The 10,985-nt window shown below is 36.6% G+C and overlaps 1 long non-coding RNA gene across 1 annotated transcript; it reads left to right on the top strand.

The window, feature by feature from the left end:
- Positions 1-8,959: 8,959 nt before the first annotated feature.
- On the top strand, positions 8,960-10,985 carry LOC124898790. Its single transcript, XR_007055561.1, has 2 exons — positions 8,960-9,261; positions 10,448-10,985. It is a non-coding gene; the product is annotated as an uncharacterized LOC124898790 (long non-coding RNA).

The raw sequence follows: 10,985 nt of genomic DNA, 5'->3' as shown, positions 1-10,985 counted from the left end.
TATATATATATATATATATGTTCAAATACTCTATTTTGGATTGCTTCGCGTGACAGTACTTTTGCGCTGATCCCCTCCCCCTCCTTCCAGGTTCTGAGGCACAGTCTAGGGGTCCAAATAAATAGTAGATATTTAAGATCACAGATTCGATTGTGTAGTGGTGAGCCTTCTATGATCCAGAAGGCCTGGTTATTTCAGATATTTATCCGTAGCTATGTTTTGGTCGACTAGGGGCCTTGTCCCAGTTTTCAGACAGTTTGTTTAGTTCATAGTAGACATTTCGCAGATCGAGTCAGACATTATTACTATTTAGATATATTTTGAATTTCAGTTTTTAGTATTATGATCACTTTCAGATTGACCATGTTTCGGTATTAGATGTCTATTTCTACATTATCTTTTATTAAGTGAATGTTGTGCATGATTACCAGATAGAGAAGGGTGTTCCAAGCCTTCATGGTTCGGAATACTCGTCACGGCTAGGGTCCCGGTTCGGGTCGTGATAAACTTGGTATCAAAGCACGGTTTATGGTCCCAGGGTGTCTGCGAAATCGCGTCGGGTAGAGTCTTGTTTATGGGTGTGTAGCGCGCCACACTTATAAGCAGGAGGCTACTAGGCGTTTAGGAATATCTCTCTTTCTTCATGTTCTAGTTCGTGCTATAGAGTCAGAATATTCCTCCTTCATATTCCAATTCGTGCTATGATGTCGCCGATACGAAAGAAAAGTTATCCTAATTGTTTTTCTTTCTATGGTGTTTTCAGATAATGCTCTCAGATTTACTAATAGGAATTTCAGAAGTCACACAAAGGGATTGAGAGGAGCTCCCTGATGTGTCATAAGTCCCTCAAGTTTGAAATTGTGATTGTTGAAACTGTATTTCCACCCGAGTAGTAGTATAAGTTAAAGTGTCGGTGTCATGACCTATTGGTAGTGAAATTAGACCAAGAAGGTGGTGATATTAAGTCACAAGTTTAGAGGTCAGAGTGAGGGTGACCTTTATGTAACTAAATATTTATAGCCGAATATCCATTGATTGAGAGTGATTTACTATTTTTTTTATTGGTAGACTAATGTGGTAGTACCATTTGCAGATTGTATGGTAGTTCGTGGAGGAAGTTTTTGACTCAGATTTTTATTTATACAGAGTAAGATGTGTATCCTTAGATCATTGAATATTGTGTCTCAATTTTCTATCTCTTGTAATATGTAATCTTGTTATCATAGTGTTTTTGACAAAAAAAAAATCAAAGTCTAGTGAAGCCGTGTGGGGCTCTTTCGATTCACTAGCATAGTTTCTTTGTTCATTTTCTTGTTCAAAACACAAAAATCAAAGTCTAGTGAAGCCATGTGAGGCCTATTTCGATTCACTAGCAACTTTTTGTTCAACTTGTTATTCTTGTATTGGTTGAATATTTGTATAGTCGAATTTTTTCGCATGAGATTGAGTTGGTAATAAAGTGATACATCCTTGTGTGTTAGTTTAGTAGAAGGTAGAGAAGGAGTTATTAGTTAAGGTGAATTGTTGTCTGCTTGAAGTATAAAAATGGCTAGATGAGCAAGTAAGTAATGATTATAAGGTCATGGGTTGCTTGCGGAATTTGAAGGTAGTCTAAATGTACGCTCGGGAAAGTAAGTGTGATGTGAGAAAGCCATATAAGTAGATATGATTGTATGGAGTTATAATATAAGATTAAGGTTGACCATGTCTATTACATGACTTTACCCCCTTGACCTTCATTCCGTTGATAGTTGTAAACTAGTACTACTTGTGAGAAGGCATGTAGTAGATTTTTAAGGTATTTGGATAGAATGTCCCAATTTGACGGACTACTATATTATGTTGCCTTCTTCATTGGTGGTAGATGATTGATGCTAGACTATTGGCTTGAATTTAATGTAGGATGTGGATGTAAGAATAGTGGATTAATGATGAATGTTTTGTGAGAATTGTGTGTTAGCTTGGGTTGTAAATCATGCTTAGCACTAGACATTAGGTTTGAACGGTTGATGTCCATAAAGGTGGATGTGATGATTTCTTGGTTAATGATACTAGTTATATGAAAGTGATCTAATAGGCTTGAATGGTGTATGCAATAGATTAAGTTTATTTGATTCGTAACAAAGTATGATGTTGTATGTATGAGGTAGAACTATACCCAAGGTGATATGGAGTTGCGACATTTTCTAAGACTATTACATGTTGTGTGTGGCTAGTAGACATAGTAGTACCGTTGAGTTGCTAGGTAAGGTTTCTTCTATGATATAAGTTATGCAATTAACGGTCTAATGTTAGAGATTAAGCAGTGTAGAGTGGATTTTTATGTGATAAGAAGGGAGGATGTGTATGTATGCTCATGAGAGTGCGAGTTTTAGGTTGATGACGATTGAGAATAGCAAAATATAAGAGTAGCGTTCTGGGAAAGCAATGTTTTTAGAGTATGCGCTAAGTAGTCATAACGCCCAGTAGTTTTCTCGATTTGATGTTACTCAGTAATGGGCTTAGAGGGATGACAACTTGAATGATTCCCTTTTTCTAAGTGTTGAAGAAAATGACTTAGTTACATTTTGAGCTCCCAATCTATGATGATTTTATTTTCGATCTTCCCGATCTCCGATTTTAGATTTTCTTGTTGATTCATGATCGGGGAAGTCAAGGGTACGTCTTGGGTGAGTTTCAGAATTTTTGGGTGTCGTGTAGGGCATGTTTGGATGCCCAAAATAGTGGCATCATGCGATATGCATGCGTCGCATGGTATAGTGGTGTGCGATGCAGCATGCGACGTATGCTCCAGTCCGGTAGGATAGAGCATGTGACACATTCTCTGCTGCACGTACCTGGGAATTTCAGCATTTACACTCCATCTCATAAAGGGCATTTGGGTCAAATTCCACCCACATTAATTCGGCCTAAACATCAAATTTGAGTAGCAAAACAACACTTTATCCCCAAATTAATATTCTTCCCAAATTGAAATCATCCTTCCCTGCCAAGAACATAAATCCTAACTCTTAAGTGTTTAGAGGCGTGGATATCCATACCTATAATGATGTTAGTCATGAGTGGATGATCTTAGGGTTAGAGGAAGTTATGATTAGTATCCCCGAAAGGGGGATGTCCCAGAAGGAATTTAGTGTCTTTATGTTAAATTATTGAGGAACTTTGTGTTCATGTGTATATCGATATCCCCTGTTGTATTGAGAATTGTGGTTATAGATTGATAAGAAGTTAAGTTCTCAAGTCTAGGATTGTGACTTTAATCTAAGGGGGAGATGGTGAGTTAAGGTAGTTTTCAAATCTTTCTCATTGTGGCAAGTTCAGGAAGAGTCATGATGGACCTCTTCCTATTCAAGTGTGTTCCTCTTACTTTAGTTTAAGAGTTCATGCTACCAATGTCTTATGCATTCAAGTCCTACCGATGTCTAAGGTTTGTGTTCTCTATGTAAGTCATGTCATGTTTCAACGTCCTAACAAGAAGGAATAATGTACCTCAATGACCCAATACTCCAAGTATCCGAGCCATAGGCTATGTTGCTCGTGATCCAAACCTATGTCTCATGACATGCTCGGTCCTAAGGAAATATGTTTCTGTATATTGCAGAATCATTTTATGTTAGTGATAAAGTCTATGCTAACTCATGGAAAATTTTCAGGTCCTTGAATGGGGAGCAATCACTTTAAGTGAAATCCTTACCTTAGTTGTTAGTGACGTAAATTTAGGCTTTATGCCACATAGCTCATGATATGTGCATCCATGTTTCTCATTTTGGTCTATCCTAAGGGGACCACCATGGGTTGTGTCCGTGACGAACGACCCTTTACTTATGATCTAGACGCTTGAAATTAGAAGCACTCCGTGCCTGTTGTATTGTATCTTCACTTTATGTCCCTCCTCTAATAGTGCAATAAGTATGTGTGATGGTCTGATAATGTTACTTTCATTCATGATGTTTATGCTCGGGTCCCTTAATGACCCTCCATATGTTCGTATGATGGTGGTTGTGAAAGCGTAGTAGTGAGTTAGGTATGGGAGTAGATGTTCTTGAAAGTGAGAAATTTGATGTGATTCTCGAGCTGAGGTTATAGGTGAAAGGAAAAGGAAGGATATGAACTTTTGTTGTGCGAAATAGCAAAGAAGAAAAAAAAATGTGGTGAAACTATTTGTAAGAGTGATTGAAATTTTTGGCCTTAGTGGGGAGAGATCCATGTAGTGGGTGTAGTAATGACAGGCTTAAATTTTGTGTTGGGTGAAGAAATAAACCAATGTGTCATGTGGTTAGTATTCCTTGAATTAAGACTTGAGTTGTTGGATTATAGTGATAAGGTGAGATGGTTTATGGATATGATGTAGAGTACAGGTCCCTTAGTTTAAGTTAGCACCTTTTTTCTCCGAGTGAGGCTTCAACATAGAAGTGTATTACAGTGGAAAGTCAAATTTGTGTGGTTAGACACGTATGGGGAAAATTGTAAGTTGGGAATGATGAGGCATGTAATTTATTGTTTGGGGAGTAGGCAAATAATGTGTCCAAGCTTAAGTCTTTTAATTGTATCTTGAAGATAGAGAAAGATAATATTCGTACGTCCCGAGAGATTTTCATCTCATGAATTGGACCAATCTTAATCAGGCTGAGGATTCTTAGGAAAAATTCATATCTTACAATGCTTTGATCATGTGCCATAAAACACATGCCAAGATCATGTCGATGTCATGTTTCGTTATCTCATATTTCGTGCTTTCACATTTCACTAAGGGTTATCATGAAGCTTGTTCGCTGCCTTCACATATTTTGTTAAGGAAAAATACTTAACGCTATATTACGTTCTTTATTCTACACTTTTAGAGCTCCAAAAAGTCCCTACCCATTATTCGGGGACGAATGATCCCAAGGGGGAGATAATGTAACACCCCGTACTTTCGGGATAGAATCAAGACCGTCGTCCTTATGCGTATAGACCCGAACTAGATGATTCCTTGTCAATATATGTGTGGTGATCAGTCCTATAGTGTAAGAATACCTTTGAATATGAATTGAGTTCACAAATATCCCCTAACTCTTAGATGAGTTGAAAACATTTCAATCGAATAAGTTTTAGTGGATGTTTAAACTTGGGTCAACTTCCATCAACCATAACTCCTATAATATGATGAATTATAGGGCATATTATATATCAAATGAAAGATATTCGAATAAGCTTTCCAACGAGACCAATTTTGCCAAAATCCGATATCCGAACGAAAAGTTATGGCCATTTTAGTGACTGAGACAGTAGCAACATGCGATAAGCGTGCGACGCACGTCCTATCGCACGCCCCAAATTTTCAAATACTGTTTCCGCCTTTTTAAGGGCAAAATGGGTATCTTCCACCCCTTATCCAGCTATAACATGGGATTAAACTCTCAAAATACCAAAATATGATTTTATTCACCCAAATTACCTAAGAACACTCTCTAGGGTTTCAAACTAAAAACCCAAATAAATCAAGATTCAACCGTGGGTTTTCGAAAGTGAATAAAGATTTGAACTCCCCACACCAAAGGCTTCAAAAATCATCCACTTTTCTCCGTAATCAAGGTACGCGGGGTTTTCCTAAAATCTCATGGGCATAGAAATCATGTTTTAAGAGTGGGGTTTGGAAGTTTATGAATATAATCATGTTTTAGAAGTTTTGACGGTATTGTTTTGGTCTTTAGACCTTTCCCCCAAATTGATTTGAAATTATGTATATATGTACGTATGTGTTCAATAATGTTTATTCAATTGAGAGCATGAATTATAATGAATCCCTCTCTTGTTGTGAGTTTTCCCATCTGCGTATGAGATGAATTGTTTTGAATGCGTTTTGAAAAGCATGATATGAAATACTTTGGCTTTTGCTATGTTTTAAATATGATTTTTGAATATGAAAGAGAGGGTTGTGAATGTTGAATATACATATAATGAAAGAGTGTATGGTTTTGCCAAGAGCACATGACCACCATATGTTTTATGGAAGTTTTTACATGGTTTTGACTTGAGTTTCGGAATATGAAATCTTTTATGCAAATTACATGTTTGGGTAGTCTGAAACTACATTTTTATGAAAGATCATGCTTATTTCATTATGGCTCAGAAATAGAACTTGCAAGTTTTGGTGTGAAGACACCAACTCAGAAAATGCCATGATAACTTCAAAGCAGAATAGAATGCATGTTTGAAATCAGATTTACAGATTTTGTGATTTGAATGTTGCATGATTAGAAATGGTTAAAAATTGGGCAGAAAGAGATGTTAGGTGATTCCCTGAAGAAGGCATGAGTCCAGATACTCATTGCCTAAAAGCGTGATTTGCTGATACCGGTATATCTTATATTATGCTGGCCTAGTGCCGTGTGGCCTATCAGAATCAGAGACTCCAACTCTTGCAGCACGCTCGGGTTGGAGGCTTCCTCGCCGAGTCAATGGCGAATTCCATATAGCCCGTGGAATCTCAGACTTGTAGAGGCACGCCACCTAACTCAGAAGTAATACAAAGATCAGAACTATTTTGACAAAAAAATGACTTATGATTTACGAATGGTGCCCATGTATTTTCAGAAATTATTTCATGCATGATGTTTGATGAAAATTTCTCTCACCTATTATATATATATATATGTTCAAATACTCTATTTTGGATTGCTTAGCGTGCCAATACTTTTGTGCTGATCCCTCCCTTCTTTCAGGTTCTGAGGCACAGTCTAGGGGTCCAGATAAACAGTAGATATTTCAGATCACAGATTCGATTGTGCAGTGGTGAGCCTTCTATGATCCAGAAGGCCTGGTTTTTTCTGATATTTATCCTTAGTTATGTTTTGATCGACTGGGGGCCTTGTCTCAATTTTCAGACAGTTTGTTTAGTTCATAGTAGAGATTTCGCAGACTGAGTCAGACATTATTACTATTCAGATATATTTTGAATTTCAGTTTTCAGTATTATGATCACTTTCAGATGGACCATGTTTCCTTATTAGAAGTCTATTTCCGCATTATCTTTTATTAAGTGAATGTTGTGCATGATTACCAGATAGAGAAGGGTGTTCCGGGACTTCATGGTTCGGAATGATCGTCACGGATACGGCCCCGGTTCGGGTCGTGACACCTGGTACTCATTTTCTTCATCACTATTTAGATAATCAGCAAGTAAAAAATCACCCTTTCCTGTGTTGCCTTCCATGGCAGCATTGTACAGGATTGAATCCATTACTCTTTTTGATTTAGGAGATTATGATCTTGTGAGTTTTTGCTTTCTCAGAGTGAATTATTATATAGAAATTAAGACTTGTCTATGTCTTTGCTGAGTTTTTGTTTTAGAACAATATATTTCCTCCGTTCACTTTTATGTGACATGTTTCCCTTCTCGACCATCAAATGGCATGGATTTTGAAATAGTCTCTCTATCTCTATGTGGTAAGGCTAAGATCTACGTACACTCTACTCTTCCCATACCCCGCTTGTGAGATTACATCCGGTATGTTGTTGTTGTTGTTGTTGTATTAATGTAAGAAGGATTCCAACTTACAGTATTTTTTATATAGCTCTCGAACATCTAAATTTTTAAAATCTGCAATATTGAATTAATCTTAAAATATCATACTGGTCCATTAAAAGTCTTTGTCAATATATAAATATCCTAATGAAGTCTTCGCTGTCTCTTTGTATAACTAAAATATCTTAAACTGACAAACTGGTCCATCAACATGTAGGACTAGATGTAAATATATACATGGGAGGCTCAAATATGCCATTGAACTATCAGAAATAACTCATTTATGCCATCAGTTAAAAGTTTGACTCATTCATGCTATCGCCGTTACCAAATCGGCTCATCCATGCCATTAATTTTTAACGGTGGTTTTTAAAAACAGCTTTGCCACGTGGCCTTTTAGTAAAGGTCCACGTCATTAATTAAAATAAGGAAAAAGGCTCGAATATGCCATTGGACTATCAAAAATGGCTCATTTATGCCATTAGTTAAAAGTTTAGCTCATTTATGCCATCGTCGTTATAAAATCAACTCACCCATGTCATTACTTTTTAATGGTGGGTTTTCAAAAATAGTTTTACCATGTGGCCTTTTATTAGAGGTCCGCGACATTAATTAAAATAAACCAATATTAATTTCAAAATATCTTAGGCCCATTAAAAACAACCAATTCATTTAACATAATCCGACCCACACCCATTAAAGTATTTTTTTTCCTACAACAACAACTATTTTTCTAATCAGAAAAAATAGTGATTAATGTATATCCTTTGGCTATTTCTAGTTCATTCTAAATCTAATCAGAAAAAATAGTGATTAATGTATATCCTTTGGCTTTTTCTAGTTCATTCTAAATCATTATAAGTGTTACGCTTAACAGAAACCTCAAAAATTCTATCCTACAGTAACTGATTAGTTTTAATTCCAGTGACTCCAATATATACTCCGAAGTTGTAAGAAAATAAGCTAATGAACGATTAGGGCAGGCAAAAAAAACAAAGAGGCGTACCAATACAACTTCTCCATTCTCCCATCACGAATTAGGAGAGTATACATTATTGAAAAATCATTTCCAAATAACGACTTAAAAGAAGTTGTTATCCCAATTATCCCGCCATGTATATGGAATAACTTCTTCTAACACCTCGTACTTTCGGGCAAGAATTTACACCATCGTTTCTACGCGTATAGACCCTAACTAAATTATTCCTTATTAATGTATGTGTGGCGATCACTCCTATTGTGTGGGAAAACCTTTGAATATGAATTCACACAAGAATCCCCTAACTCTAAGGCGAGTTGAAAACAATTCTATTGATTTAGTTTGAGTGGACACTTCAACTTGGGTCAACTTTCGTCAACCATAACTTCAGTTACATAACGAAATGGGTGGCCTGATATATATCAAATGAAAGGTATTTGAGTATTCTTTCCAATGAAACTTATTTCGTCCAAATCCAACATTGGAGTAAAAAGTTATGCCCAATTTACTTCAGCATATCAGTCTGTGTCAACTGAGGGACTACTGCGACTTTTTTTGTTTCTTTAAGGGTATTTTAGTCTTTTCCTCAATCCCAATCCACCCAAACATCCCATTTAAGCCTCTTGCAAGCATTTTATACTTAGATTCATCAAAGTTCTTCTCAACCCAAAACCCTTAGCTCCAACATTCAATATCAACAATTCAAGACAAGTCTAAGATTTCTAAGGAAACGAATCAAGATTCGAGTTCTACTCTTTAGTCTAAGTAATCTAAGGTACGTGGGGTTTTCCTAAAACTACATGGGCATGGTAAAATTCTTTTAATGATGAATAAGTGTTTCGAAATCATGATGGGTTTTGGATTTACGATTATATTCATGTATTATGGACTCTTATTGATGATAAAGTTTGGGTCTTGAGGACTTTCACCCAAATCTGATTTATAACCATGTTTAAGAAGATATATGTATGAGTTTGAATTATTAATTGAGAGCATGAAGTATTTAAAATTCTTCTTTTGTTTACAAGTCTCTTAACTTTGTAAGATATGATGTGTTCGAAATGTGATATTGGAAATATGATTTAATATAAAAGCCTTGAACTTGTTTATGACTTGATTATGATTTTTGAATTGAAGAGAGAGGATTTTTGCATAATTTGATGGGTTGTTGAAATTTATGACCACCACATGTTTGTTGAAATGATTGAAAGGAGTGATTTTTGCATAATTTGATAAATGTATTGAAGAATGATTCCTCTTGAACTGTGTGAAATATGGAGGTCTGAACTTCATGTTTTGAAGAAAAAACTGTGATATGATATTTTTTTTATAGCTCAGAGATATGATTTGCAAGTCTTGGTATGACGATACCAATACAGATAATGCCATGGTAATTCAGAACAGAACAAAATGCATATTTTTACTCAGATTTTTAGAATTTGAATTAAGAAAGATGCATGTTTAGAACAGACTAAAAATGGTCTTAAAGAGAGTTAGGTGGTTACCCGAAGAAGGCGTTTGAGTGTAAGGGCTCATCGCTGGAAAAACCGTGTTTTACCGATACGGGTATTGTTCGAAAAGGAAAATAATGTGGCCTTCATGTAAGGGTGATGCCATGGTATACTTGTAAGGGGGTATACCAAACTATTCATAAACTCCAACCCTTGCGCCAAACTTGGGTTGGGGGCTTGGCCGCCGAGTTAAGGGCGGTTTTCATATAGCCCGTGGGATTGTAGAAATGTAGGGTGTACCACCTAACTCAGAAGTAATACAAATATTAGAACTGCATTGACAAGATTGTTTTAAGATCATTGAAATTGCCCATGTATTTTTTTTTAACTATTTCATGCTTAATGTTTCAAGACTTGCTCTCATCTATGTTATATATAATAAATACATTATTTTGGATTGCTCTGCGTACCAGTACATCTGTATTGATCCCCCTCCCCCCTATATTCCAGGATACGAGACACAGTCCTGCAGTCTCATATAGCAGTAGATCCGTGCGTGTCAAAAGTTGCAGTTGATGAGCCTCCTCTATTCCAGAAGGCCTGAATTTCAGATTTCATTGGTTCTATCCCTTTCTATGATGTGCTGGGGCCTTGTCCCAATTTTGTCTCAGTCTTCAGAGCTTATTTTCAGTAGAGATTTCACAGACTAATGTTGGATGTTGTTAATCTTATGAACTCATTTCATTATTGTGTAGTTAAAAGAAGAGTTGACCGTGATTTCGTTGTAATATTTTTCCGCATTTTTCCTTATTGTATATGAATGGTGTTCATGATCGCCAATAGAAAGGGGCGCCCGGGCCTTAATGGTTCGGGATGCTCGTCGCGGCCAGGGCCTCGGCTCGGGTCGTGATAAACTTGGTATCAGAGCACGGTTCATGGTCCCAGGATGTCTATGAAATCGTGTCTAGTAGAGTCTTGCTTATGGGTGTGTTGTGCACCACACTTGTAATCAGGAGGCTGCCGGGCATTTAGGAGTTGCTTCTTATTC

The sequence above is a fragment of the Capsicum annuum genome, chromosome 5 (assembly GCF_002878395.1).
Source record: "Capsicum annuum cultivar UCD-10X-F1 chromosome 5, UCD10Xv1.1, whole genome shotgun sequence".
Lineage (NCBI taxonomy): Eukaryota > Viridiplantae > Streptophyta > Magnoliopsida > Solanales > Solanaceae > Capsicum > Capsicum annuum.
The sequence above is the reverse complement of the archived record's forward strand: the minus strand, read 5'-3'. Positions and strand labels throughout refer to the sequence as shown.